This window comes from Ascaphus truei, unplaced genomic scaffold, assembly GCF_040206685.1.
Source record: "Ascaphus truei isolate aAscTru1 unplaced genomic scaffold, aAscTru1.hap1 HAP1_SCAFFOLD_1786, whole genome shotgun sequence".
NCBI classification, from domain to species: Eukaryota; Metazoa; Chordata; class Amphibia; order Anura; family Ascaphidae; genus Ascaphus; species Ascaphus truei.
This window is the reverse complement of record NW_027454685.1, coordinates 13,195-37,606: the sequence shown is the minus strand read 5'-3', so window position 1 is coordinate 37,606 and position 24,412 is coordinate 13,195. Positions and strand designations below refer to the sequence as shown.

At 43.4% G+C, this 24,412-nt stretch overlaps 1 long non-coding RNA gene across 4 annotated transcripts; it reads left to right on the top strand.

Annotated features, from left to right (window-relative positions):
* Positions 1 to 537: 537 nt before the first annotated feature.
* LOC142476875 (uncharacterized) lies at positions 538 to 24,038 on the top strand. Of its 4 annotated transcripts, none has more exons than XR_012792030.1 (12): positions 538 to 552; positions 1,950 to 2,069; positions 4,218 to 4,321; positions 8,118 to 8,237; positions 9,258 to 9,340; positions 10,798 to 10,901; positions 14,732 to 14,851; positions 15,872 to 15,967; positions 17,412 to 17,515; positions 21,254 to 21,373; positions 22,393 to 22,488; positions 23,933 to 24,038. It is a non-coding gene; the product is annotated as an uncharacterized LOC142476875 (long non-coding RNA). The 4 variants fall into 4 exon arrangements; XR_012792031.1 differs by having other exon boundaries at positions 9,258 to 9,353; positions 15,872 to 15,954; XR_012792029.1 differs by having other exon boundaries at positions 9,258 to 9,353.
* The last annotated feature ends 374 nt before the right edge of the window (positions 24,039 to 24,412 follow it).

Here is a 24,412-nt window from a genome sequence, read left to right as displayed (position 1 = left end):
CCTTTTTAAGTCTGTCCCTAATAATCTGTAATCAGGAGGTCATTATAAGTGTTAAAACAGTAGTGGTACTGTGATATTAAAGTGACAATCCCATACAAGTTTAATTCAGCCCAAATCCACACAATAATGTTAATAAATGCATTATAAATATCACATGACCATATGTATACTGTCTTAGTTCATGGCTGTGTTATTACATCATTACATGTGTAATTAAATCCGTGACATTCTCAGGCTCCCCCCTTCTGTGACAATCATACAGCCGGGCCGTTACATTGCAACACACTAATCCCGCCCCTAGTGACATCACGTGATCAGTAACCAGTCAGAGAAGCTAAAAGGCAAAGAACTACATTTCCCACAATGCACCTCGTGGAGTGTGGCTAGCAGCTACACCTTCTCTCACTAGTTTGTCTCCTGCGAGCTTCCGTACACAGCGTCTTGTTAGAGTGGGGCGTGGACATGTGTAAACTTCAATGGTGGGAAAATGAGACAGTTTTAGCTGCTAGCTGAGCAGTGGTACAGCGCTCTGTAGAAGGCGCTCTCAGTCGGGTGAGTGATTTTTCAATGTGTGTGTTTATTTTATTTCATTTCTCATTTTACTTTCACTTTAAGTACTGCATGCTTATTTTTTTCTGTGGGCATTTAGGGATTTAAGTGCTCCGTGAGCCGAGTCCTCCATTGAAGGAGGAGCTATGAGGCCAACCTATCACAGCTACTGTACCATCCTCAGTTGCTTTCAGTATACTGATTAATCCACGGCACAGAATATGCAACTTCAAATACATCTATCAACTGTCTATATGTTAAGCCCCCGGACAAGCATTTGCTTGTTAGTTATACACTAGTTTCATACAAGCACTTCACACAGGGGGCTTCAACTTAGGTAGTACTTGACCGGCCGGTCTGAGTGTTCTCATTTCCATATATTTCTTGCCTCTACACTTTATTTACATACTTTGTACTTATTACTGCAGTGTAGCATTTTTCCCCACACCTTAAGGTTCAGTTTATAACAGCTTTGTAGGTCACCACTGCTCCTCATTTTAACCATTTATGTGTATGTGATTAATAAACCTTTATTGATACAATTTGTGTATGTTAGAGTGCTATTCAGGGGATTCTTTTTTTCTGTGTTAGTTTTCATATATATGTGTGTGTGTGTGTGTGTGTGTGTGTGTATATATATGTATATATTTATGTATATATGTGTGTGTGTGTGTGTGTGTGTGTGTGTGTGTGTGTGTGTATATATTTATGTATATATATTTGTGTGTGTGTGACCTTGGGCAAGTCACTTCATATCCTCTGTGCCTCAGGCACCAATGTCATAGATTGTAAGCTCTATGGGGCAGGGACTTGTGTCTGCAAAATGTCTCTGTATAGCGCTACGTAAAACTAGCAGCGCTTTAAAAGAACATGCTGTTATTATTATTATATATAAATGTGTATGTATTTATTTATATAGCACTATTAATGTATATAGCGTTTCACAGTAGTAATACATGTGAAAATCCTATAAATAACAAATACAAATATCAGGTCATGGGAATAAGTGATTTGGACATAAAAGTAACATTTCGGAAGTGTGGACAACTAATACATCTTGTAGATTGCCTTTACAGTGTGATGTCATTGATTCAGTAGATTGTGTGCAGACCAGGACTGCAGTACAGTGTCACTCACATGGATGACTTGCGTGGTAGAAGCTCAAGAACAAGGATGTCAAACTCCAGTCCTCGAGGGCAGCAAACAGGCCAGGTTTCCAGGATATCCCTACTGAAAACCTGGCCTGTTTGGGACCCTCGAGGACTGGAGTTTGACATGCATGCTCTAGACGGAGCACAGCTGTGGGTGGGAGGTGGATTTGCTTTGCATCAAATGGTTTGGAGCAAGGTTTATTGTATGTATTATCATAATAACAATGCAATGCTTAACTTTTATTTAAGGAGGGATGACTGCAGAACAGAAGTGAATATTGAAGCCATGTGTTCCTTTTCTTGCAAAAGAGAAAATTTGAAGGACAGTTGAACAGAATGAAAATTACTACACAGAGACAGATAAGCAATGTGTATATTTCTCATTTACCATTTAGTATTTGTCGTTTTATTGACTCCACACAATCCGGCTGCTACGGGTTTCACATTGAACATTTTCATCTCTACTCTACCCCTTCCTGTGATCTGAACCATGCAAGTTTTCATTGATTCAATACATCATGAGTAGAGTGTGGCTACAGTATGAAGTAAAGACCCAAGGACCACATCTACTACCATTCATAACAAGAACATGTGCAGTAGCGCACAGCTGCAGTTCTATGTGATTGTTATGAAAGGTTGAGGTGGTTCAATTCTATGAATCTGGTGTGGGATGGACCATGTTTGCATCACATGGTTTCATCTAGGCCAGTAGATTATATAACTCTCAGTACAGGTTACACATGGCATCAGTATTAGTGATGTAAAGAGGAGGAAAGCTTCAATGTGGAGAACAAAGCCAAGTAATGTTGAAGTTACTCCTTTTACCATTTACTTGGTCAGTCTGTACTGTCTACTCCACACACAGCTGCTAAGGGTCTTCCATTTTAAATACTTTCACCTCCTATTCTGCACTGCTTTGCTGCCCATTATTTAGACATGCGTTCCAGTCATGTTTACCACTCTGAATCTCTCTGCAGTCATTGATTCAGCACATCATGGGTAGAGCATGGCTACAGATACAGAAAGCTTTTATTATTTTACCGGCTGATCATCCATAATATTGCATTAAAACATAGAATATCACTTAATTTCCAAAAGATTCAGTGATGCTGATAATGCAGAATCTCACAACATTTCCCATCATAATGCCATAATGCACCAGAGGAAGAAATAATCCTTGCTATATCTGTACATTGTGTGACGTATTACCTCCATGACCATTGATAGCAAGTACATCTTCTGTATAGAGCGGCTGTGTTATGATGCAGTTATTGATCATCATTGACATAATCACAAGAATCTTATGCAAAGGGAAATTGTCCGCAGCGAAGTGAGATGTGTGCCTGTTTTAAGTCCTCCAGCTTAACGCCCCTACACCTCCCACTACACAGACATACTTACTTATGCATACACTGACATCTGGCATACCTACACACACCCCAGGGCCACTTCCTTCCCCTGATGTCAGGGAGAGGATGGGCATGCAGAGTGCAGTAAGTCTCCACGTTACTCTGGCCAACAGTCTTGGCCTACCCCCAGCATCTGTCACCCACAACATCTGTTCCCTCCTTGTAAAGTGCTGAACTATCTCACCTGGGTCAGTGCTATAGCTGATCACAGTGCCCGATCATGATGTCACTGTGACAGGCAGCAGTGCAGATTGACCGGTCAATCAATGCAGTGCCGCACCATATGCAGTAAATGAGATTTCCGTGCCCCCTGTCAGGTTACTCCCTGGGCAGTGACCCTGCTCACCCCCTCCCCTAGTTCCACCTCTGACCACAATTATCTCTCTTGGAGAGTGTAGCAAATTGGTGTTGGTGGAATCTCACCTCTGCCATGCATGGTCACAATCTGGGCACAGGACCCAAATAGTGGGCAATGTGGCACTTCTTACAGTAGAGAATAAGTAACTATATTCTTTACTTGTGTATTAAGGACCTTATTTGCATTAAAATTCAGTCCCCATGGGACCAAGACTTTCTGGCTTACTGAACAAAGTGGAATTGTTTCGTAGAGGGTGGAGAATTGTATTTTATCTGAAATTACCCCCTCTGCACAAAATACAAACAATTATACACATACATGTACCTTGTGGAAGTTGTTGCCCTCTATCTTCCTGTGGTCTCTCCCTGTTTCTCACCGTGCCTCCTCCCATTTCCTTGCACCTCTGCGTCTCCGCATATATCCCTATACTCAGAGCCGGCTCCGGTCAGTGACATGGGATGCCCAAATATGAGCATATCCATACATGGGCATCCATGCCACTGACCGGAGCCCACTCTGTTGCGGATATGCAGAGAGACTGGGAGATTTACATCCCCTTATAATTCATATGGTGCATAGTACCGGCACGTATTGTTTTACCGTTACTGTGTACCTTCCTACTTTCACACTGGTACAGTATGTGCTGCAGTGGGACTGAGAGGGATATATTGGTAACACATAGTTATTGTTGGGGGAATTCAATCCATTTTGAAAATAGTAATGCAATGTTTTATACTTTTTTTTTTGCAGTAATGAAGAATGAAAAAGTTCTGTTAAAATTGAATTGGAGGTGAACTGGAATCATCATCAACTCTGCACCAGTGTGAATTGATGTTCTTTAATGTTCTGATAAGGTACATGCAACATCTCTTCCTCAACCCCTACACCACTCTCTGCCTCTTGCCTCTCTCTCTCCACCTCCCTGCTAAGCGTATTAACCCATCTAATGTAATCCACATTCCATGTCTCACTTTACTCTTCACTTCTCACGTGCCCTCTGGAATGTCTGCTCTCTGACTAACAAGGTCTATTTGTACATGACCTATTCTGCTCTCATCATCCACCACTTCTCATTCCCCTCACCCCTGTCCTACTCGATACCTCAGCTTAATTGAACTCTCTCCTCTGACATCTACCCTTATCTCTAACCTCTCCTCACTTTCTGCTTAAACTAACTATCTTGTTAACTTTTACAATGCTATCATCTCCTCCTCCTCCCTCCTCCCTCCTCCATTATATATTTATATGCCCCTTCTAGGCTCTGACACACTCATCCCTCTAAGGCCATGATTATCATGGGCACATGCTTGGTCATCCACAGTGCGTGCGAGCGATGCAGAGCCGCCTCGGACCTCAGTGCAGGGATTGCTGCATACCCCAGCATCTGTCACCCACAAACAATACACACACTAATACTCCCCACAATACACACTATAATACCTCCTCAATACTAATCTCTCCAATAATATTATAGCTCCAAACACAATATACACAACACCCTTACACAAGATACACAATCTAGTACTCTCCTCTGCACCTCTACACACAATATAATACTCCCACACACACAATATACACACTACCCTCCTACCCCCATAAAATACAACCAATAATACACACACACTTTGTGGATGTTGGGACCAGCTCCCGGCATGCACCAGTGAAAGAGAGAGGCCCGCAGAAGCTCGGAAGAACTCCCTCCATCCGTGCCTTCCTCCGTTTCACATCTTCTCCCTGTCTCTCTCCCTCCCTTTCCTTGCATCTCCCTGCGTCTTTACGTATACCCAGTCAGTGACGGCTCTGGTCACGTGATGCCTTAATATGGGCTTATCCATATATGTTCATCCACGTCACTAATGTGATGCCCGCACTGTTGCGGAGCTGGTACTTACGACGCGCACTTATTGTTTTTTCAGTAATGCGTACCTGACTCTACCGGCCTACTTTCAACACTAGTACAATAAGTGCTTCACTACGAGTGAGTGGGGAATATTGGCATCACACAGTCACTGTTGAATATGCCATTCAATCCATTTTGAAAATAGTAATGCAATGTGGTTTTGTTTTGTTTGCTTTTTGCAGTAATGAAGAATGGATAAGTTATATTAAAATTAAATTGGAGGGGAACTGGATTCAGCATTTCATCATGAACTCTGCACTTGTGAGAATTTACCTTCTTGAATGCCCTGAGAGGTACACGCAGCTTTAAGACTATAATCTGCTGTGCAAGCTTTCGTGCTATACCTCCCCCTCAGGTTTTGATTTATACATTTGCTCCCTCAAGTCATGTCCTCTAATATTTGAAAGCTCTCTCCTAGCATTTTCTCTCTACCACAGAACGTCATCCCAATGTAACCTCTCTCTTGTTCTCTCTGCTTGCTGTTTCCTCACTTTTCTGTTAAACTTTTCTAATTTCTCTAACTTCCACACTCCTGCTTTTATCCACATGTTCTCCTCTTTCCTTCCCCTACCTTTGCATGTGTCTACACACTGCACCATTTGTACAGACCTCTATTGCAGCTATTTCTGCACTGCTCAATGAAAAGCACTCATGTACATCCTATTCTCTGCGCCCCCTCTCTCTGCGCCCCCTCTCTCTCTGCGCCCCCTCTCTCTCTGCGCCCCCTCTCTCTCTGCGCCCCCTCTCTCTCTGCGCCCCCTCTCTCTCTGCGCCCCCTCTCTCTCTGCGCCCCCTCTCTCTCTGCGCCCCCTCTCTCTCTGCGCCCCCTCTCTCTCTGCGCCTATCTGTCTCTCTCTACACCTATCTCTGTGTCTCCTTCTATGTTTGCTGATGTGTGGGATATCTCTTATAATCTTGAACCTGCTCATATACACATCGGGTCTCCCTGCCTCTGCCTCCCTGCTAAGAGTGTTAACCTATCTAATGTAATCCACATTCCTTTCCTTACTTTTCTCTTCCCTTCTCCTATGCCATCTGGAATGTCCGTTCTCTGACTAACAAGGCTCTAGTTGTACATGACCTCTTCTGCTCTCATCATTCACAATCAGTCATTCCCCTCACCCCATCTTACCTGTCCCACTGATTTTCCTCTGCTTAATTAAACTCTCCTCTGACATCTACTCTAACCTCTCTGCTCTCTCTCTCTCTTTCTGCTTAAACTGACAATCTTATTAACTCTTACAATGCTATCCTCTATATGCCCCTTCAAGCTCTGACACACACGTCCCTCTAACCCACACCCTTGGCTAAATTCCCAAACATGTTCATCACACTTCCACTCACTGTTCTTAATGCCTATGAAGGAAATCTCACACTTGATGTTTGATTTTTCTACAGTAAAAATGTCTCCAGTCCTGTATAAAGCTGCTCTCTGGGGCCAAACCACACTACTTTTTTTTCCACATTCATCAACACACAAATTTAATTTACGCTGTCTTTTTTCCCCTGTATTTGACTCCCTCCACTAACCTTCTTCTCACACTTGCCATCCTTCCTTCACTTCTCCTCAAGCATTTGACTACTTCAGAGGCAAGGTGGATGCCACCCACAAGGAGATTCCTTCTGTCCCTTCCCCCTTCTCTCCTTCTACCTAATTCTCCTTCTGCATTTGACTCCTTTTCTTCTCTTACAGAGCTGGAAGCTAATCATCTTCTCTTCTCCCTCTACCACATGCCCTCTAGATCGTATCCCCTCACACCTTACTGCATCTCTTAGTCCCCACTCTCACCCACATCTTCAAGTCCTCCCTATTCTCTGGCTCTTTACCCTCTTACTTTAAGCCTGTAGTGGTCACCCTTTTCTCAGAAACAACCTACACCCTATGTGCCTTACTAACTACCGCCCTATATCCCTCCTGCTGTTTGTCTCCTAATTGCTAGAATGTCAACATTCTTAAATCACATGCCCTCCTGGATCCTTTACAACCTGCCTTTCGTACAGCTCGTTCTACAGACTGTGCTTAAAGCAAATTCCCAAGGTCACTTTTCCCTACTAATCCTACTTGATCTATCTGCTGCGTTTGATGCTCTCAATCACTCTCCTCCTTCATATTCTAAACTCTCTCTTGGTATCCGTAACACAGTTCTATCCTGGTTTTCATCATAACTTTCCTGTCACACATTCTCCATCTCTGTTGCTAACATGTCTTCGTCTTCTATTGATCTGTCTGTGGGTATACATCAGGGCTCTGTTCTGAGATCTCTCTTTCTCTCTACATACTATCATTTGGTGACCTCATCAACTCTTTGTGACAATCCTATAAATAACAAATACAAATATCAGGTCATGGGAATAAGTGATTTGGACATAAAAGTAACATTTCGGAAGTGTGGACAACTAATACATCTTGTAGATTGCCTTTACAGTGTGATGTCATTGATTCAGTAGATTGTGTGCAGACCAGGACTGCAGTACAGTGTCACTCACATGGATGACTTGCGTGGTAGAAGCTCAAGAACAAGGATGTCAAACTCCAGTCCTCGAGGGCAGCAAACAGGCCAGGTTTTCAGGATATCCCTACTGAAAACCTGGCCTGTTTGGGACCCTCGAGGACTGGAGTTTGACATGCATGCTCTAGAAGGAGCACAGCTGTGGGTGGGAGGTGGATTTGCTTTGCATCAAATGGTTTGGAGCAAGGTTTATTGTATGTATTATCATAATAACAATGCAATGCTTAACTTTTATTTCAGGAGGGATGACTGCAGAACAGAAGTGAATATTGAAGCCATGTGTTCCTTTTCTTGCAAAAGAGAAAATTTGAAGGACAGTTGAAGAGAAGGAAAATTACTACACAGAGACAGATAAGCAATGTGTATATTTCTCATTTACCATTTAGTATTTGTCGTTTTATTGACTCCACACAATCCGGCTGCTACGGGTTTCACATTGAATATTTTCATCTCTACTCTACCCCTTCCTGTGATCTGAACCATGCAAGTTTTCGTTGATTCAATACATCATGAGTAGAGGGTGGCTACAGTATGAAGTAAAGACCCAAGGACCACATCTACTACCATTCATAACAAGAACATGTGCAGTAGCGCACAGCTGCAGTTCTATGTGATTGTTATGAAAGGTTGAGGTGGTTCAATTCTATGAATCTGGAGTGGGATGGATCCTGTTTGCATCATATGGTTTCATCTAGGCCAGTAGATTATATAACTCTCAGTACAGGTTACACATGGCATCAGTATTAGTGATTTAAAGAGGAGGAAAGCTTCAATGTGGAGAACAAAGCCAAGTAATGTTGAAGTTACTCCTTTTACCATTTACTTGGTCAGTCTGTACTGTCTACTCCCCACACAGCTGCTAAGGATCTTCCATTTTAAATACTTTCACCTCCTATTCTGCACTGCTTTGCTGCCCATTATTCAGAGATGCGTTCCAGTCATGTTTACCACTCTGAATCTCTCTGCAGTCATTGGTTCAGCACATCATGGGTAGAGCATGGCTACAGATACAGCAAGCTATTATTATTTTACCGGCTGATCATCCATAATATTGCATTAAAACATAGAATATCACTTAATTTCCAAAAGATTCAGTGATGCTGATAATGCAGAATCTCACAACATTTCCCATCATAATGCCATAATGCACCAGTGGGAGAAATAATCCTTGCTATATCTGTACATTGTGTGACGTATTACCTCCATGACCATTGAGAGCAAGTACATCTTCTGTATAGAGCGGCTGTGTTATGATGCAGTTATTGATCATCATTGACATAATCACAAGAATCTTATGCAAAGGGAAATTGTCCGCAGCGAAGTGAGATTTCAGCCCCCAAACGTCTGTAATATTAATGCAATGTCTTACTTTTGTTGCAGTGAACACTGAAGAGACGGATCTACTACAACACTGTACAGGATGAGCATACGCTACAAGCAGCAAAATGATCTTGCAGTTGACAGTATGTTGTTCTGGTAATGTGCACAATTATTATTTATGGGCTACACACCACAGTGCTGGACATATTCTGTTAACTTCAACTCTACTCCTAACATGGAGATGTCTTCCTGGTGTTACTGATTCAGTACATCATATGCACAGTGTGGTTATGATATGATGGATTGATTTAATGAACCCACCAACCAATGATGACATCTGCATCATCTTCTGTAAAGTGCAGCTACAGCATGATATTATCAGCATTTGGTGCGGTATAATCAGAGGTATCTATGTGCTTTTGTGCCTGTTTTAAGTCCTCCAGCTTAACGCCCCTACACCTCCCACTACACAGGCATACTTACTTATGCATACACTGACATCTGGCATACCTACACACACCCCAGGGCCACTTCCTTCCCCTGATGTCAGGGAGAGGATGGGCATGCAGAGTGCAGTAAGTCTCCACGTTACTCTGGCCAACAGTCTTGGCCTACCTCCAGCATCTGTCACCCACAACATCTGTTCCCTCCTTGTAAAGTGCTGAACTATCTCACCTGGGTCAGTGCTATAGCTGATCACAGTGCCCGATCAGGATGTCACTGTGACAGGCAGCAGTGCAGATTGACCGGTCAATCAATGCAGTGCCGCAACATATGCACTAAATGAGATTTCCGTGCCCCCAGTCAGGTTACTCCCTGGGCAGTGACCCTGCTCACACCCTCCCCTAGTTCCACCTCTGATCACAATTATCTCTCTTGGAGAGTGTAGCAAATTGGAGTTGGGGGAATCTCACCTCTGCCATGCATGGTCACAATCTGGGCACAGGACCCAAATAGTGGGCAATGTGGCACTTCTTACAGTAGAGAATAAGTAACTTTATTCTTTACTTGTGTATTAAGGACCTTATTTGCATTAAATTCAGTCCACATGGGACCAAGACTTTCTGGCTTACTGAACAAAGTGGAATTGTTTCGTAGAGGGTGGAGAATTGTATTTTATCTGAAATTACCCCCTCTGCACAAAATACAAACAATTATACCCATACAAGTACCTTGTGGAAGTTGTTGCCCTCTATCTTCCTGTGGTCTCTCCCTGTTTCTCACCGTGCCTCCTCCCATTTCCTTGCACCTCTGCGTCTCCGCATATATCCCTATACTCAGAGCCGGCTCCGGTCAGTGACATGGGATGCCCAAATATGAGCATACCCATATATGGGCATCCATGCCACTGACCGGAGCCCGCTCTGTTGCGGATATGGAGAGAGACTGGGAGATTTACATCCCCTTATAATTCATATGGTGCATAGTACCGGCACGTATTGTTTTACCGGTACTGTGTACCTTCCTACTTTCACACTGGTACAGTATATGCTGCAGTGGGACTGAGAGGGATATATTGGTAACACATAGTCATTGTTGGGGGAATTCAATCCATTTTGAAAATAGTAATGAAATGTTTTTTACTTTTCTTTTTTTTCAGTAATGAAGAATGAAACATTTCTGTTAAAATTGAATTGGAGGTGAACTGGATTCATCATCAACTCTGCACCAGTGTGAATTGATGTTCTTTAATGTTCTGATAAGGTACATGCAACATCTCTTCCTCAACCCCTGCACCACTCTCTGCCTCTTGCCTCTCTCTCTCCACCTCCCTGCTAAGCGTATTAACCCATCTAATGTAATCCACATTCCATGTCTCACTTTACTCTTCACTTCTCACGTGCCCTCTGGAATGACTGCTCTCTGACTAACAAGGTCTATTTGTACATGACCTCTTCTGCTCTCATCATCCACCACCTCTCATTCCCCTCACCCCTGTCCTACTCGATACCTCAGCTTAATTGAACTCTCTCCTCTGACATCTACCCTTATCTCTAACCTCTCCTCACTTTCTGCTTAAACTAACTATCTTGTTAACTTTTACAATGCTATCATCTCCTCCTCCTCCCTCCTCCCTCCTCCATTATATATTTATATGCCCCTTCTAGGCTCTGACACACTCATCCCTCTAAGGCCATGATTATCATGGGCACATGCTTGGTCATCCACAGTGCGTGCGAGCGATGCAGAGCCGCCTCGGACCTCAGTGCAGGGATTGCTGCATACCCCAGCATCTGTCACCCACAAACAATACACACACTAATACTCCCCACAATACACACTATAATACCTCCTCAATACTAATCTCCCCAATAATATTATAGCTCCAAACACAATATACACAACACCCTTACACAAGATACACAATCTAGTACTCTCCTCTGCACCTCTACACACAATATAATACTCCCACACACACAATATACACACTACCCTCCTACCCCCATAAAATACAACCAATAATACACACACACTTTGTGGATGTTGGGACCAGCTCCCGGCATGCACCAGTGAAAGAGAGAGGCCCGCAGAAGCTCGGAAGAACTCCCTCCATCCGTGCCTTCCTCCGTTTCACATCTTCTCCCTGTCTCTCTCCCTCCCTTTCCTTGCATCTCCCTGCGTCTTTACGTATACCCAGTCAGTGACGGCTCTGGTCACGTGATGCCTTAATATGGGCTTATCCATATATGTTCATCCACGTCACTAATGTGATGCCCGCACTGTTGCGGAGCTGGTACTTACGACGCGCACTTATTGTTTTTTCAGTACTGCGTACCTGACTCTACCGGCCTACTTTCAACACTAGTACAATAAGTGCTTCACTACGAGTGAGTGGGGAATATTGGCATCACACAGTCACTGTTGAATATGCCATTCAATCCATTTTGAAAATAGTAATGCAATGTGGTTTTGTTTTGTTTGCTTTTTGCAGTAATGAAGAATGGATAAGTTATATTAAAATTAAATTGGAGGGGAACTGGATTCAGCATTTCATCATGAACTCTGCACTTGTGAGAATTTACCTTCTTGAATGCCCTGAGAGGTACACGCAACTTTAAGACTATAATCTGCTGTGCAAGCTTTCGTGCTATACCTCCCCCTCAGGTTTTGATTTATACATTTGCTCCCTCAAGTCATGTCCTCTAATATTTGAAAGCTCTCTCCTAGCATTTTCTCTCTACCACAGAACGTCATCCCAATGTAACCTCTCTCTTGTTCTCTCTGCTTGCTGTTTCCTCACTTTTCTGTTAAACTTTTCTAATTTCTCTAACTTCCACACTCCTGCTTTTATCCACATGTTCTCCTCTTTCCTTCCCCTACCTTTGCATGTGTCTACACACTGCACCATTTGTACAGACCTCTATTGCAGCTATTTCTGCACTGCTCAATGAAAAGCACTCATGTACATCCTATTCTCTGCGCCCCCTCTCTCTGCGCCCCCTCTCTCTCTGCGCCCCCTCTCTCTCTGCGCCCCCTCTCTCTCTGCGCCCCCTCTCTCTCTGCGCCCCCTCTCTCTCTGCGCCCCCTCTCTCTCTGCGCCCCCTCTCTCTCTGCGCCCCCTCTCTCTCTGCGCCCCCTCTCTCTCTGCGCCCCCTCTCTCTCTGCGCCCCCTCTCTCTCTGCGCCCATCTGTCTCTCTCTACACCTATCTCTGTGTCTCCTTCTATGTTTGCTGATGTGTGGGATATCTCTTATAATCTTGAACCTGCTCATATACACATCGGGTCTCCCTGCCTCTGCCTCCCTGCTAAGAGTGTTAACCTATCTAATGTAATCCACATTCCTTTCCTTACTTTTCTCTTCCCTTCTCCTATGCCCTCTGGAATGTCCGTTCTCTGACTAACAAGGCTCTAGTTGTACATGACCTCTTCTGCTCTCATCATTCACAATCAGTCATTCCCCTCACCCCATCTTACCTGTCCCACTGATTTTCCTCTGCTTAATTAAACTCTCCTCTGACATCTACTCTAACCTCTCTGCTCTCTCTCTCTCTTTCTGCTTAAACTGACAATCTTATTAACTCTTACAATGCTATCCTCTATATGCCCCTTCAAGCTCTGACACACACGTCCCTCTAACCCACACCCTTGGCTAAATTCCCAAACATGTTCATCACACTTCCACTCACTGTTCTTAATGCCTATGAAGGAAATCTCACACTTGATGTTTGATTTTTCTACAGTAAAAATGTCTCCAGTCCTGTATAAAGCTGCTCTCTGGGGCCAAACCACACTACTTTTTTTTCCACATTCATCAACACACAAATTTAATTTACGCTGTCTTTTTTCCCCTGTATTTGACTCCCTCCACTAACCTTCTCCTCACACTTGCCATCCTTCCTTCACTTCTCCTCAAGCATTTGACTACTTCAGAGGCAAGGTGGATGCCACCCACAAGGAGATTCCTTCTGTCCCTTCCCCCTTCTCTCCTTCTACCTAATTCTCCTTCTGCATTTGACTCCTTTTCTTCTCTTACAGAGCTGGAAGCTAATCATCTTCTCTTCTCCCTCTACCACATGCCCTCTAGATCGTATCCCCTCACACCTTACTGCATCTCTTAGTCCCCACTCTCACCCACATCTTCAATTCCTCCCTATTCTCTGGCTCTTTACCCTCTTACTTTAAGCCTGTAGTGGTCACCCTTTTCTCAGAAACAACCTACACCCTATGTGCCTTACTAACTACCGCCCTGTATCCCTCCTGCTGTTTGTCTCCTAATTGCTAGAATGTCAACATTCTTAAATCACATGCCCTCCTGGATCCTTTACAACCTGCCTTTCGTACAGCTCGTTCTACAGACTGTGCTTAAAGCAAATTCCCAAGGTCACTTTTCCCTACTAATCCTACTTGATCTATCTGCTGCGTTTGATGCTCTCAATCACTCTCCTCCTTCATATTCTAAACTCTCTCTTGGTATCCGTAACACAGTTCTATCCTGGTTTTCATCATAACTTTCCTGTCACACATTCTCCATCTCTGTTGCTAACATGTCTTCGTCTTCTATTGATCTGTCTGTGGGTATACATCAGGGCTCTGTTCTGAGATCTCTCTTTCTCTCTACATACTATCATTTGGTGACCTCATCAACTCTTTGTGACAATCCTATAAATAACAAATACAAATATCAGGTCATGGGAATAAGTGATTTGGACATAAAAGTAACATTTCGGAAGTGTGGACAACTAATACATCTTGTAGATTGCCTTTACAGTGTGATGTCATTGATTCAGTAGATTGTGTGCAGACCAGGACTGCAGTACAGTGTCACTCACATGGATGACTTGCGTGGTAGAAGCTCAAGAACAAGGATGTCAAACTCCAGTCCTCGAGGGCAGCAAACAGGCCAGGTTTTCAGGATATCCCTACTGAAAACCTGGCCTGTTTGGGACCCTCGAGGACTGGAGTTTGACATGCATGCTCTAGAAGGAGCACAGCTGTGGGTGGGGGGTGGATTTGCTTTGCATCAAATGGTTTGGAGCAAGGTTTATTGTATGTATTATCATAATAACAATGCAATGCTTAACTTTTATTTCAGGAGGGATGACTGCAGAACAGAAGTGAATATTGAAGCCATGTGTTCCTTTTCTTGCAAAAGAGAAAATTTGAAGGACAGTTGAAGAGAAGGAAAATTACTACACAGAGACAGATAAGCAATGTGTATATTTCTCATTTACCATTTAGTATTTGTCGTTTTATTGACTCCACACAATCCGGCTGCTACGGGTTTCACATTGAATATTTTCATCTCTACTCTACCCCTTCCTGTGATCTGAACCATGCAAGTTTTCGTTGATTCAATACATCATGAGTAGAGGGTGGCTACAGTATGAAGTAAAGACCCAAGGACCACATCTACTACCATTCATAACAAGAACATGTGCAGTAGCGCACAGCTGCAGTTCTATGTGATTGTTATGAAAGGTTGAGGTGGTTCAATTCTATGAATCTGGAGTGGGATGGATCCTGTTTGCATCATATGGTTTCATCTAGGCCAGTAGATTATATAACTCTCAGTACAGGTTACACATGGCATCAGTATTAGTGATTTAAAGAGGAGGAAAGCTTCAATGTGGAGAACAAAGCCAAGTAATGTTGAAGTTACTCCTTTTACCATTTACTTGGTCAGTCTGTACTGTCTACTCCCCACACAGCTGCTAAGGATCTTCCATTTTAAATACTTTCACCTCCTATTCTGCACTGCTTTGCTGCCCATTATTCAGAGATGCGTTCCAGTCATGTTTACCACTCTGAATCTCTCTGCAGTCATTGGTTCAGCACATCATGGGTAGAGCATGGCTACAGATACAGCAAGCTATTATTATTTTACCGGCTGATCATCCATAATATTGCATTAAAACATAGAATATCACTTAATTTCCAAAAGATTCAGTGATGCTGATAATGCAGAATCTCACAACATTTCCCATCATAATGCCATAATGCACCAGTGGGAGAAATAATCCTTGCTATATCTGTACATTGTGTGACGTATTACCTCCATGACCATTGAGAGCAAGTACATCTTCTGTATAGAGCGGCTGTGTTATGATGCAGTTATTGATCATCATTGACATAATCACAAGAATCTTATGCAAAGGGAAATTGTCCGCAGCGAAGTGAGATTTCAGCCCCCAAACGTCTGTAATATTAATGCAATGTCTTACTTTTGTTGCAGTGAACACTGAAGAGACGGATCTACTACAACACTGTACAGGATGAGCATACGCTACAAGCAGCAAAATGATCTTGCAGTTGACAGTATGTTGTTCTGGTAATGTGCACAATTATTATTTATGGGCTACACACCACAGTGCTGGACATATTCTGTTAACTTCAACTCTACTCCTAACATGGAGATGTCTTCCTGGTGTTACTGATTCAGTACATCATATGCACAGTGTGGTTATGATATGATGGATTGATTTAATGAACCCACCAACCAATGATGACATCTGCATCATCTTCTGTAAAGTGCAGCTACAGCATGATATTATCAGCATTTGGTGCGGTATAATCAGAGGTATCTATGTGCTTTTGTGCCTGTTTTAAGTCCTCCAGCTTAACGCCCCTACACCTCCCACTACACAGGCATACTTACTTATGCATACACTGACATCTGGCATACCTACACACACCCCAGGGCCACTTCCTTCCCCTGATGTCAGGGAGAGGATGGGCATGCAGAGTGCAGTAAGTCTCCACGTTACTCTGGCCAACAGTCTTGGCCTACCTCCAGCATCTGTCACCCACAACATCTGTTCCCTCCTTGTAAAGTGCTGAACTATCTCACCTGGGTCAGTGCTATAGCTGATCACAGTGCCCGATCAGGATGTCACTGTGACAGGCAGCAGTGCAGATTGACCGGTCAATCAATGCAGTGCCGCAACATATGCACTAAATGAGATTTCCGTGCCCCCAGTCAGGTTACTCCCTGGGCAGTGACCCTGCTCACACCCTCCCCTAGTTCCACCTCTGATCACAATTATCTCTCTTGGAGAGTGTAGCAAATTGGAGTTGGGGGAATCTCACCTCTGCCATGCATGGTCACAATCTGGGCACAGGACCCAAATAGTGGGCAATGTGGCACTTCTTACAGTAGAGAATAAGTAACTTTATTCTTTACTTGTGTATTAAGGACCTTATTTGCATTAAATTCAGTCCACATGGGACCAAGACTTTCTGGCTTACTGAACAAAGTGGAATTGTTTCGTAGAGGGTGGAGAATTGTATTTTATCTGAAATTACCCCCTCTGCACAAAATACAAACAATTATACCCATACAAGTACCTTGTGGAAGTTGTTGCCCTCTATCTTCCTGTGGTCTCTCCCTGTTTCTCACCGTGCCTCCTCCCATTTCCTTGCACCTCTGCGTCTCCGCATATATCCCTATACTCAGAGCCGGCTCCGGTCAGTGACATGGGATGCCCAAATATGAGCATACCCATATATGGGCATCCATGCCACTGACCGGAGCCCGCTCTGTTGCGGATATGGAGAGAGACTGGGAGATTTACATCCCCTTATAATTCATATGGTGCATAGTACCGGCACGTATTGTTTTACCGGTACTGTGTACCTTCCTACTTTCACACTGGTACAGTATATGCTGCAGTGGGACTGAGAGGGATATATTGGTAACACATAGTCATTGTTGGGGGAATTCAATCCATTTTGAAAATAGTAATGAAATGTTTTTTACTTTTCTTTTTTTTCAGTAATGAAGAATGAAACATTTCTGTTAAAATTGAATTGGAGGTGAACTGGATTCATCATCAACTCTGCACCAGTGTGAATTGATGTTCTTTAATGTTCTGATAAGGTACATGCAACATCTCTTCCTCAACCCCTGCACCACTCTCTGCCTCTTGCCTCTCTCTCTCTCCACCTCCCTGCTAAGCGTATTAACCCATCTAATGTAATCCACATTCCATGTCTCACTTTACTCTTCACTTCTCACGTGCCCTCTGGAATGACTGCTCTCTGACTAACAAGGTCTATTTGTACATGACCTCTTCTGCTCTCATCCACCACCTCTCATTCCCCTCACCCCTGTCCTACTCGATACCTCAGCTTAATTGAACTCTCTCCTCTGACATCTACCCTTATCTCTAACCTCTCCTCACTTTCTGCTTAAACTAACTATCTTGTTAACTTTTACAATGCTATCATCTCCTCCTCCCTCCTCCTCCTTCCTCCTCCCTCCTCCATTATATATATACCCCTTCTAGGCTCTGACACACTCATCCCTCTAAGGCCATGATTATCATGGGCACATGCTTGGTCGTCCACAGTGCGTGCGAGCGATGCAGAGCCGCCTCGGACCTCAGTGCAGGGATTGCTGCATACCCCCAGCATCTGTCACCCACAAACAATACACACACTAATACTCCCCACAATACACACTATAATACCTCCTCAATACTAATCTCCCCAATAATATTATAGCTCCAAACACAATATACACAACACCCTTACACAAGATACACAATCTAGTACTCTCCTCTGCACCTCTACACACAATATAATACTCCCACACACACAATATACACACTACCCTCCTACCCCCATAAAATACAACCAATAATACACACACACTTTGTGGATGTTGGGACCAGCTCCCGGCATGCACCAGTGAAAGAGAGAGGCCCGCAGAAGCTCGGAAGAACTCCCTCCATCCGTGCCTTCCTCCGTTTCACATCTTCTCCCTGTCTCTCTCCCTCCCTTTCCTTGCATCTCCCTGCGTCTTTACGTATACCCAGTCAGTGACGGCTCTGGTCACGTGATGCCTTAATATGGGCTTATCCATATATGTTCATCCACGTCACTAATGTGATGCCCGCACTGTTGCGGAGCTGGTACTTACGACGGGCACTTATTGTTTTATCAGTACTGCGTACCTGACTCTACCGGCCTACTTTCAACACTAGTACAATATGTGCTTCACTACGAGTGAGTGGGGAATATTGGCATCACACAGTCACTGTTGAATATGCCATTCAATCCATTTTGAAAATAGTAATGCAATGTGGTTTTGTTTTGTTTGCTTTTTGCAGTAATGAAGAATGGAAAAGTTATATTAAATTGGAGGGGGACTAGATTCAGCATTTCATCATGAACTCTGCACTTGTGAGAATTTAACTTCTTGAATACCCTGACAGGTACACGCAACATTAAGACTATAATCTGCTGTGCAAGCTTTCGTGCTATACCTCCCCCTCAGGTTTTGATTTATACATTTGCTCCCTCAATTCATGTCCTCTAATATTTGAAAGCTCTCTCCTAGCATTTTCTCTTTACCACAGAACGTCATCCCAATGTAACCTCTCTCTTGTTCTTTCTGCTTGCTGTTTCCTCACTCCTCTGTTAAACTTTTCTAATTTCTCTAACTTCCACACTCCTGCTTTTATCCACATGTTCTCCTCTTTCCTTCCCCTACCTTTGCATGTGTCTACACACTGCACCATTTGTACAGACCTCTATTGCAGCTATTTCTGCACTGCTCAATGAAAAGCACTCTTTAATATCCTATTCTCTGTGCCCCCTCTCTCTGCGCCCCCTCTTTTGGCGCCTCCTCTCTCTGCGCCCCCTCTCTCTGCGCCTATCTGTCTCATTCTCTCTACGTCCCTCTCTCTCTACATAGAGCTATCTCTGTCTCTCTCTACACCTATCTCTGTGTCTCCTTCTATGTTTGCTGATGTGTGGGATATCTCTTATAATCTTGAACCTGCTCATATACACATCGGGCCTCCCTGCCTCTGCCTCCCTGCTAAGAGTGTTAACCTATCTAATGTAATCCACATTCCTTTCCTTACTTTTCTCTTCCCTTCTCCTATGCCATCTGGAATGTCCGTTCTCTGACTAACAAGGCTCTAGTTGTACATGACCTCTTCTGCTCTCATCATTCACAATCAGTCATTCCCCTCACCCCATCTTACCTGTCCCACTGATTTGCCTCTGCTTAATTAAACTCTCCTCTGACATCTACTCTAACCTCTCTGCTCTCTCTCTCTTTCCGCTTAAACTAACAATCTTATTAACTCTTACAATGCTATCCTCCTATCTATATGCCCCCTCTAGGCTCTGACACACTTGTCCCTCTAGCCCACACCCTTGGCTAAATTCCCAAACATGTTCATCACACTTCCACTCGCTGTTCTTAATGCCTATGAAGGAAATCACACAATTGATATTTGATTTTTCTACAGTAAAAATGTCTCCAGTCCTGTATAAAGCTGCTCTCTGGGGCCAAACCACACTACTTTTTTTTCACATTCATCAACACTCAAATTTAATTTACGCTGTCTTTTTTTCCCTGTATTTGACTCCCTCCACTAACCTTCTCCTCACACTTGCCATCCTTCCTTCACTTCTCCTCAAGCATTTGACTACTTCAGAGGCAAGGTGGATGCCACCCACAAGGAGATTCCTTCTGTCCCTTCCCCCTTCTCTCCTTCTACCTAATTCTCCTTCTGCATTTGACTCCTTTTCTTCTCTTACAGAGCTGGAAGCTAATCATCTTCTCTTCTCCCTCTACCACATGCCCTCTAGATCGTATCCCCTCACACCTTACTGCATCTCTTAGTCCCCACTCTCACCCACATCTTCAATTCCTCCCTATTCTCTGGCTCTTTACCCTCTTACTTTAAGCCTGTAGTGGTCACCCTTTTCTCAGAAACAACCTACACCCTATGTGCCTTACTAACTACCGCCCTGTATCCCTCCTGCTGTTTGTCTCCTAATTGCTAGAATGTCAACATTCTTAAATCACATTCCCTCCTGGATCCTTTACAACCTGCCTTTCGTACAGCTCGTTCTACAGACTGTGCTTAAAGCAAATTCCCAAGGTCACTTTTCCCTACTAATCCTACTTGATCTATCTGCTGCGTTTTGATGCTCTCAATCACTCTCCTCCTTCATATTCTAAACTCTCTCTTGGTATCCGTAACACAGTTCTATCCTGGTTTTCATCATAACTTTCCTGTCACACATTCTCCATCTCTGTTGCTAACATGTCTTCGTCTTCTATTGATCTGTCTGTGGGTATACATCAGGGCTCTGTTCTGAGATCTCTCTTTCTCTCTACATACTATCATTTGGTGACCTCATCAACTCTTTGTGACAATCCTATAAATAACAAATACAAATATCAGGTCATGGGAATAAGTGATTTGGACATAAAAGTAACATTTCGGAAGTGTGGACAACTAATACATCTTGTAGATTGCCTTTACAGTGTGATGTCATTGATTCAGTAGATTGTGTGCAGACCAGGACTGCAGTACAGTGTCACTCACATGGATGACTTGCGTGGTAGAAGCTCAAGAACAAGGATGTCAAACTCCAGTCCTCGAGGGCAGCAAACAGGCCAGGTTTTCAGGATATCCCTACTGAAAACCTGGCCTGTTTGGGACCCTCGAGGACTGGAGTTTGACATGCATGCTCTAGAAGGAGCACAGCTGTGGGTGGGAGGTGGATTTGCTTTGCATCAAATGGTTTGGAGCAAGGTTTATTGTATGTATTATCATAATAACAATGCAATGCTTAACTTTTATTTCAGGAGGGATGACTGCAGAACAGAAGTGAATATTGAAGCCATGTGTTCCTTTTCTTGCAAAAGAGAAAATTTGAAGGACAGTTGAAGAGAAGGAAAATTACTACACAGAGACAGATAAGCAATGTGTATATTTCTCATTTACCATTTAGTATTTGTCGTTTTATTGACTCCACACAATCCGGCTGCTACGGGTTTCACATTGAATATTTTCATCTCTACTCTACCCCTTCCTGTGATCTGAACCATGCAAGTTTTCGTTGATTCAATACATCATGAGTAGAGGGTGGCTACAGTATGAAGTAAAGACCCAAGGACCACATCTACTACCATTCATAACAAGAACATGTGCAGTAGCGCACAGCTGCAGTTCTATGTGATTGTTATGAAAGGTTGAGGTGGTAAATTCTATGAATCTGGAGTGGGATGGATCCTGTTTGCATCATATGGTTTCATCTAGGCCAGTAGATTATATAACTCTCAGTACAGGTTACACATGGCATCAGTATTAGTGATTTAAAGAGGAGGAAAGCTTCAATGTGGAGAACAAAGCCAAGTAATGTTGAAGTTACTCCTTTTACCATTTACTTGGTCAGTCTGTACTGTCTACTCTCCACACAGCTGCTAAGGATCTTCCATTTTAAATACTTTCACCTCCTATTCTGCACTGCTTTGCTGCCCATTATTCAGAGATGCGTTCCAGTCATGTTTAGCACTCTGAATCTCTCTGCAGTCATTGGTTCAGCACATCATGGGTAGAGCATGGCTACAGATACAGCAAGCTATTATTATTTTACCGGCTGATCACCCATAATATTGCATTAAAACATAGAATATCACTTAATTTCCAAAAGATTCAGTGATGCTGATAATGCAGAATCTCACAACATTTCCCATCATAATGCCATAATGCACAAGTGGGAGAAATAATCCTTGCTATATCTGTACATTGTGTGACGTATTACCTCAATGACCAATGAGAGCAAGTACATCTTCTGTATAGAGCGGCTGTGTTATGATGCAGTTATTGATCATCATTGACATAATCACAAGAATCTTATGCAAAGGGAAATTGTCCGCAGCGAAGTGAGATTTCAGCCCCCAAACGTCTGTAATATTAATGCAATGTCTTACTTTTGTTGCAGTGAACACTGAAGAGACGGATCTACTACAACACTGTACAGGATGAGCATACGCTACAAGCAGCAAAATGATCTTGCAGTTGACAGTATGTTGTTCTGGTAATGTGCACAATTATTATTTATGGGCTACACACCACAGTGCTGGACATATTCTGTTAACTTCAACTCTACTCCTAACATGGAGATGTCTTCCTGGTGTTACTGATTCAGTACATCATATGCACAGTGTGGTTATGATATGATGGATTGATTTAATGAACCCACCAACCAATGATGACATCTGCATCATCTTCTGTAAAGTGCAGCTACAGCATGATATTATCAGCATTTGGTGCGGTATAATCAGAGGTATCTATGTGCTTTTGTGCCTGTTTTAAGTCCTCCAGCTTAACGCCCCTACACCTCCCACTACACAGGCATACTTACTTATGCATACACTGACATCTGGCATACCTACACACACCCCAGGGCCACTTCCTTCCCCTGATGTCAGGGAGAGGATGGGCATGCAGAGTGCAGTAAGTCTCCACGTTACTCTGGCCAACAGTCTTGGCCTACCTCCAGCATCTGTCACCCACAACATCTGTTCCCTCCTTGTAAAGTGCTGAACTATCTCACCTGGGTCAGTGCTATAGCTGATCACAGTGCCCGATCAGGATGTCACTGTGACAGGCAGCAGTGCAGATTGACCGGTCAATCAATGCAGTGCCGCAACATATGCACTAAATGAGATTTCCGTGCCCCCAGTCAGGTTACTCCCTGGGCAGTGACCCTGCTCACACCCTCCCCTAGTTCCACCTCTGATCACAATTATCTCTCTTGGAGAGTGTAGCAAATTGGAGTTGGGGGAATCTCACCTCTGCCATGCATGGTCACAATCTGGGCACAGGACCCAAATAGTGGGCAATGTGGCACTTCTTACAGTAGAGAATAAGTAACTTTATTCTTTACTTGTGTATTAAGGACCTTATTTGCATTAAATTCAGTCCACATGGGACCAAGACTTTCTGGCTTACTGAACAAAGTGGAATTGTTTCGTAGAGGGTGGAGAATTGTATTTTATGTGAAATTACCCCCTCTGCACAAAATACAAACAATTATACCCATACAAGTACCTTGTGGAAGTTGTTGCCCTCTATCTTCCTGTGGTCTCTCCCTGTTTCTCACCGTGCCTCCTCCCATTTCCTTGCACCTCTGCGTCTCCGCATATATCCCTATACTCAGAGCCGGCTCCGGTCAGTGACATGGGATGCCCAAATATGAGCATACCCATATATGGGCATCCATGCCACTGACCGGAGCCCGCTCTGTTGCGGATATGGAGAGAGACTGGGAGATTTACATCCCCTTATAATTCATATGGTGCATAGTACCGGCACGTATTGTTTTACCGGTACTGTGTACCTTCCTACTTTCACACTGGTACAGTATATGCTGCAGTGGGACTGAGAGGGATATATTGGTAACACATAGTCATTGTTGGGGGAATTCAATCCATTTTGAAAATAGTAATGAAATGTTTTTTACTTTTCTTTTTTTTCAGTAATGAAGAATGAAACATTTCTGTTAAAATTGAATTGGAGGTGAACTGGATTCATCATCAACTCTGCACCAGTGTGAATTGATGTTCTTTAATGTTCTGATAAGATACATGCAACATCTCTTCCTCAACCCCTGCACCACTCTCTGCCTCTTGCCTCTCTCTCTCCACCTCCCTGCTAAGCGTATTAACCCATCTAATGTAATCCACATTCCATGTCTCACTTTACTCTTCACTTCTCACGTGCCCTCTGGAATAACTGCTCTCTGACTAACAAGGTCTATTTGTACATGACCTCTTCTGCTCTCATCCACCACCTCTCATTCCCCTCACCCCTGTCCTACTCGATACCTCAGCTTAATTGAACTCTCTCCTCTGACATCTACCCTTATCTCTAACCTCTCCTCACTTTCTGCTTAAACTAACTATCTTGTTAACTTTTACAATGCTATCATCTCCTCCTCCCTCCTCCTCCTTCCTCCT